Raw genomic sequence first — 6,271 nt, forward strand, 5'->3', positions numbered from 1 at the left:
ACAATTAATCACGGAGTAACGGTATATTCGGAATGACACATCCAATGACAGCAGATTATTTCTACCCGCTAAAATATAGATGTACCTACACTACACCTCCACTCTAATGACAAACCCTAGAACTAACATTTTAGGACAAATTAGCAAAGTTACAACTGTTCCAAAGCTGCCCATTATACAAAACTATAAGCTTAGTTGGGCATACCTAAATGATACATTTTTTTATTGTGTTGAATAACACTTATTCTATAACTAACAACTAATAATACTTATGGCTAATACATGTTATTATTGACTAATACATTTATATTAATTACGTATTACACCTTATAATGCGGCGGATTATCCACACGACATTGACGTACCGGACGGGGTCGGAGCGGTAAGGCGGTTGGCGGGTTCGAGTCTGGTATGACTTTTCCCGCAATAAAATCGGACTCTTCATTTTTGAGCCCTAGTGGCTTTGCACTTTCTACATTAGGGCTCAAGATACTCGCCTCCGGTGCACTATCAGCCATCAAAGACCTTGCGACCTCCGGACTGGAGTCACAGGCTGAACCTTTCCTTCCAAAGATGGGCAACTCCCCTGCCGTGGTGGGCTGTCAGGGCAAACCAACGAGTACCTAGTTCTGCGTTTAAGCTGATCACTATGCCTATGTGCCGACCTACCCTGCTCGTCTAAAACCTGATAATCCCTAGTGTCTAGCTTTTGCGTGACCTCACCTGGGAACCACTTCGTTCCCCCTTGATACTGACGCACCCACACATGTTCTCCGAGCTCATACATTCGCTCGGATGTGCCGCCGCAGTTCCGCTCTTGTCGCTTTTGCGCCGCGTGGACTTTGGACTCACAGTCTGGCCTTAACGCGTCTAGCTTGGTGCGCACCTGTTTTCCTAACATGAGCGCTGCGGGACTCACCCCCGTCGAGCAGTGCTCGGTATTCCGATAGTATAGCAAAAACTTATTTAAGGCTAAATTAACGTTAATATTTTGATGTACCGCTTTACAAATAACCCTCTTAATCGTGCGTACCCCATTTTCAGCGGCAGCATTAGATGAGGGGTGGTACGGAGCGGCAAAAATATGATCTACACCCTCGTTACTTAAGTAAGTAGCCAGTTCTACGCTACTGTACGGTGGTCCGTTATGTGTGTTAGTGTACGCTGCCGTACTGGGTACTTCAAAGACCTCTAACCATTTCGACCCCGCGTCCACTATTACCAAATATAGCTTTCCAAAAAATGGCCCTAAATAATCCATATGTACACGTGACCATGCTTTTCCTGGCCACGACCAAAGGCTCGGCGCCTGCCTGGGTAGCGCGTCGGCCTCCGCCGCACACGGGGCATGCACGGCACAGACCTTCGACGGCCTCGTCAAGCCCTGGCCACCAAACATAACTTCTCACCAAGGCCTTAGTTTTAACTATGCCCATATGGCACTCATGCAACGCTTGTAAGACCGTACTGCGAAACGACTCAGGAATGACGACCCTGTGGCCCCACATAATACAGCCTAACTCCTCATATAACTCCGCCTTCCGATTAAAGTACGGTTGCAATGTTTTGAAATCATTAGTTTCCGGCCACTGATCTCTTAAATACCCTAATATACGACTCAAAGCTGGATCACGTTGTGTATATTTTTTAACAGTATAGGGAGCGTGCATGAACTGTAGGAGGCAGCACAGGAGCCGTCAGATTTTTGGCGCGAGGCGTAAATGTGATGTTTATTGTTCCAATGTAGCCCACAAGATGGCAGAACCTACCATGCACAACAAAACACGTGACGTGTTAATTTACATGTTTATTGTTCCGATTCAGGCCACAAGATGGCAGACCCTCCAACGCGCACGGTCCCTATTGCAGTCGAGAGATAAAGCGTCTTGCGCAAAATGCAAATAGGATTGTTCCGGAACCTCTCGCGCGTGCCCGCTCGCTAACTAGTCGTAAGACTTATTGCAACGGGGTAAGTTCTACTGGTTACCCAACAACAATGAATGTTCTTTGTTCAATTGCCTACTCAGCTCGAGGACTGAGTTGCCGGTCTCTGCGATCGTATTTATTGTAGATATCTCTGTAGGTACTCGTAGTATTTAGCTCAGCCCAGAATTAACTTATTGACTACACTCATGGTTGGTAGAGTAACTATGCAAGATTCTAATTGACAGAGGTTTATTTACCCGTTCGACTTGTATGTTTAATGTCTTTTTATTTGAAGATGTAAATTATTTCAGTTAATATTTTTGAAACAGATTTATCATTGTTTGACGTGACGCACCTACATAATTCCATTATACAATTTGTGAAGTAAATTAGAAATATTGGAGAATTGTAAAAAAAAAGCAATAAATCAATTGAACATCAGTTCGGTGATGTCAGTATTGTTAGTGTTGTGTATACGTTTTGACAACGTTAATGAACGTTTTTAAAACAATTAAAACATTTGATGGATGAATGTTTGAGATAGGAAGCACCATTCGTCCATTTACTTTTATGAAAGTATTGTTTATAATATAAAATGCTCATAACTCTCATAAGGTACTTAATTAATTTAAGAAAATCAATCATGTGTTTTCTATTATACAGCCAGGGATCATTATCGCAAAAACAAACTCCTATTCCATAGAATGCTCTTTTCTATCGATTTAGAGGCAAGTTTAGTCTATAAATAGTTGATAATTTAACTAGATTGTGTATTTAACAATTAATGCTTAGTTTTATCATTATCTTAGTAGTAAATTTTACCTTTATTCGACAATTGTCATATAGTAAATAGTGTATAAGTTATTAATAACTACCTACTTGCCAACATTGCTTCAATTACAAATACCGACAGTTCATATTTCATTTGCAGTTAATATTACATTCCAATCAGACGTAGAGTAATCTGCGTCTTATTTCTTTATGTTCCGTTATCTCGAAATTCAACATGCATATTTAAAATAGATTTGATTGTACTTATATTATATTGTTTTACTTTATTGGATATAAATTTAATTAACAACACAATTGTAATCAATATGTATGTATGTATATGTTGTATTGTATTGTAGCTGATGGTCCCGGGTTCAAATCCTGGTAAGGGCATGTATTCGTGTGATGAGCATGGATATTTGTTCCTGAGTCATGGGTGTTTTCTATGTATTTAAGTATTTATAAATATTTATATATTATATATATCGTTGTCTAAGTACCCTCAACACAAGCCTTATTGAGCTTACTGTGGGACTTAGTCAATTTGTGTAATAAAGTCCTATAATATTTATTTATTTATTTATATATTATTATATACCTACTATTTATCAAAAATTCACGGCTCCATTTTTTTGTTAATTTTTCATTAAAGCCTTATTACGTTTAGAGCCGGTTACATCAAATCGGCAAACTATTTAATTCGCTGAAGGGATTAGATACGCTAAAGAAACTAGCTAATGAAAAAAAACCATCGCGGTTATCCGAGTTTGATCTATAAAATATTCGTCCTACTACTATACTTCCATCCCTCTTGCACTAAGTATTTAACTTCGATCAGTTCGTGGAGTGTTCGTGGTGCAGAAACCCACGCTTAGTAATGCTGCGCTGGACACTTTCTTGCAAATGTTATATGGACTTCAGTCAGATGGATTTTACATCAACTCAATGTACTCAATTACGTACTTATTGTAAATGCTGACACTAAAATGTTTTTCTAGACTGATTATTTATATAACCATAATCGAATGTCTTCCTTGTATGTATTTATGTATTGTCGTCTTAAATGTGTAAATTGTCGAGATGTTAAACCCATAACCAATCCGTTTTTTGTCTTGAAGATATAATGATTACCTACGTTTTTGTAAACTGCAGATAACTAGGTTCAGTTAAGGTATGAAATATCGAAACCGGTCAAGGTATTTAGTACCTTGACTGTACACGTAAGTAAAACATCTACTAAGTTTTTACCTATAACCATTTTTTATTTAAATAATAACAAGCAAGTATGTCGGTATATCGCATGACTGGCAGCCAGAAAAACTGGTCGTCCATTACATTTACATCGCACAAAATTTTGTTCTTTTAAACCCTCCCCCTTGTCACACTTCTTCATAGGAGTGAAATAGATATTTGATACGGATTCGCCTCGGTAACAGCCCGGATATTTTAAACGTGGGCAACTATTACCCTATCTAAGCAAAATGCCAGCCTGGTATCATGTGTATACTTTTGTACAAAAAATTGTAGTATTGTACATACTATGTATAAATCTGTTCAATAATGATAATGATTAAACACAAATGATTGGAGATAATCTCACAAAAGGTACTGTGATTCCGACATTTTTATATATTTTCAAGGTCGATGTAAATAAATTAATATTTATTGTTTTAATGTCTTTAATTAACACCCTTAAGTTAAAATGACAGATGTGAAAATATAAGTTGGGCACTTGTGGGATATTTCTAGTACATGTCTACTTGAATAAGGTACTCGCATGGATGTACTTTTATACTTTATTTTAAATGCTAAAATATCCCACAACTTTAAATTAGATACTTAATACACTATAACTATAATATTGACGAGTTTTATCACAATAATATTATAAAAATAATTATAATAGCTAGGTAAAATAGTAGTTTATGTGACTGCTACATAATAAAAGGCATTAAAATACACGAGTGTGGGTTTAAGAAACGTACGAAATGAGTTTCTTAAAAAGATCACACGAGTGTTTTAATGCCTAATTATGTACAGTTACATACACTATTTTATCTAAACACATATTATAAACTTTCTATGAAATATTCACTAACCCAAATTACAGCCTCCACCAAATTGCCAAATCGTTGCTCTCTTGGCGGAACTCGCGGATATGTGGTGGCGTCACCGAAATATTTTTATCGCTTATTTAACACGAAACTTTTGCTATAGTTACCTTAAAAACAACAAAAGATATTCATTTTATACTTAAAAACTAATTAAAAGATAAACTGTACGTTAAATGGCGGTAAATGAAAACTTTTTTCACGCATGTATTTTTTTTTTTTAATCCAGAGACAAAATGGAGTCGGAGGCCTATTTCCGTATCATTCGATACAAATTAACATGCGAGATATGTCAAAATTGTATGCAATTGACATTTCATTTCGAACAAAACGGCAATACGAACAAAACGGCATCTCGACTGATATTAGAATAGAGGTCAAATCGAATTGCTTTTTTATTCAGAGATGTTCCAAATTTGAAGTCATAACCAAATCGATTTTGATGTAGTTATGATTATGAAGCAATTGCATCATTATCACAGATAAGAAATTTGTTGTAACAAAACAGTTTTCCTACTCCTCTACTGTTATCTGTCATTTATGCATTCATTAACACGAATATAAGAACATACATAAAAGGTTTCAAGAAAAGTCTATATTGTCTATTCCTCATAAAAGCTCTTGTGCTTTTAATCGCTATAACGTTACTGCGATTAATGGCTACCAACCTAACAAAACCAAAACGAATAGTTTTAAACTAAGTGCATTGCTGCCAACTTACAAAATATTCATTTGGTTGCATAGTAAAAATAATTACTTCATAAGTCAGAAACACGCATGTGACACCCGTAATATAGCAACACCCATAGACTACGAAGACCGCTTAGCGTTGCTTGTTAGTCTCCGTAGGCTACGGTGGCCAAAATAGAGAAAAAACTGTCCAAAAATTTTATTTAGCAAGTAGCAAGTACCAGGGCCTCATGAGTTACGAGGTGTCGCCGACCGGCCGGCCGCAGCCCGGGGCGGGCCGGGCGCGTAACAAGGTATGCTCGCGCGTCTTGGCTATATACTTTTGCTTTGTTTACCTAAATTAAGATTTATTTTTGTTGACTCGTAGGAAAAATATTGTATGCAACGTTGTATAAGTAGGTCAAAAAATGCTCGTGGCGTATTCCTTTACAATGTTCGCCTACGCCTTCGGCTCCGGCTCACATTGTAACTCACGCCACTCGCCTTTTTTGACCCTTCTTATACAACTGTTGCATAAAATACTATTATCGTAATGTTGGCTATTATTTACGGATTTTGAAGGCATCAATGAGGGTTTATGATATGTGTGTAGATAAATTAAATATATATATATATATATATATATATACATATCTTGACCATTTCCGGCCTTGATCAATAAGTAATATACGGTCGAGGAAACTGATTGTTTAGTAATTTGCTGTTCAAGTAAATTAGGTTGTACATACTTATGCTAAGAGATATCCAGCGTAAAGTGAACCGTAAACTGCTAA

The 6,271-nt window shown here is 37.0% G+C and overlaps 1 protein-coding gene across 1 annotated transcript in view; it reads right to left on the reverse strand.

Annotated features, from left to right (window-relative positions):
* The window catches only part of LOC133534609 (uncharacterized), a 201,521-nt gene that overhangs the window by 61,470 nt on the left and 133,780 nt on the right, over window positions 1–6,271 (reverse strand). The gene's annotated exons all lie outside the window — the stretch shown is intronic.

This window comes from Cydia pomonella, chromosome 2, assembly GCF_033807575.1.
Source record: "Cydia pomonella isolate Wapato2018A chromosome 2, ilCydPomo1, whole genome shotgun sequence".
Classification (NCBI taxonomy): domain Eukaryota; kingdom Metazoa; phylum Arthropoda; class Insecta; order Lepidoptera; family Tortricidae; genus Cydia; species Cydia pomonella.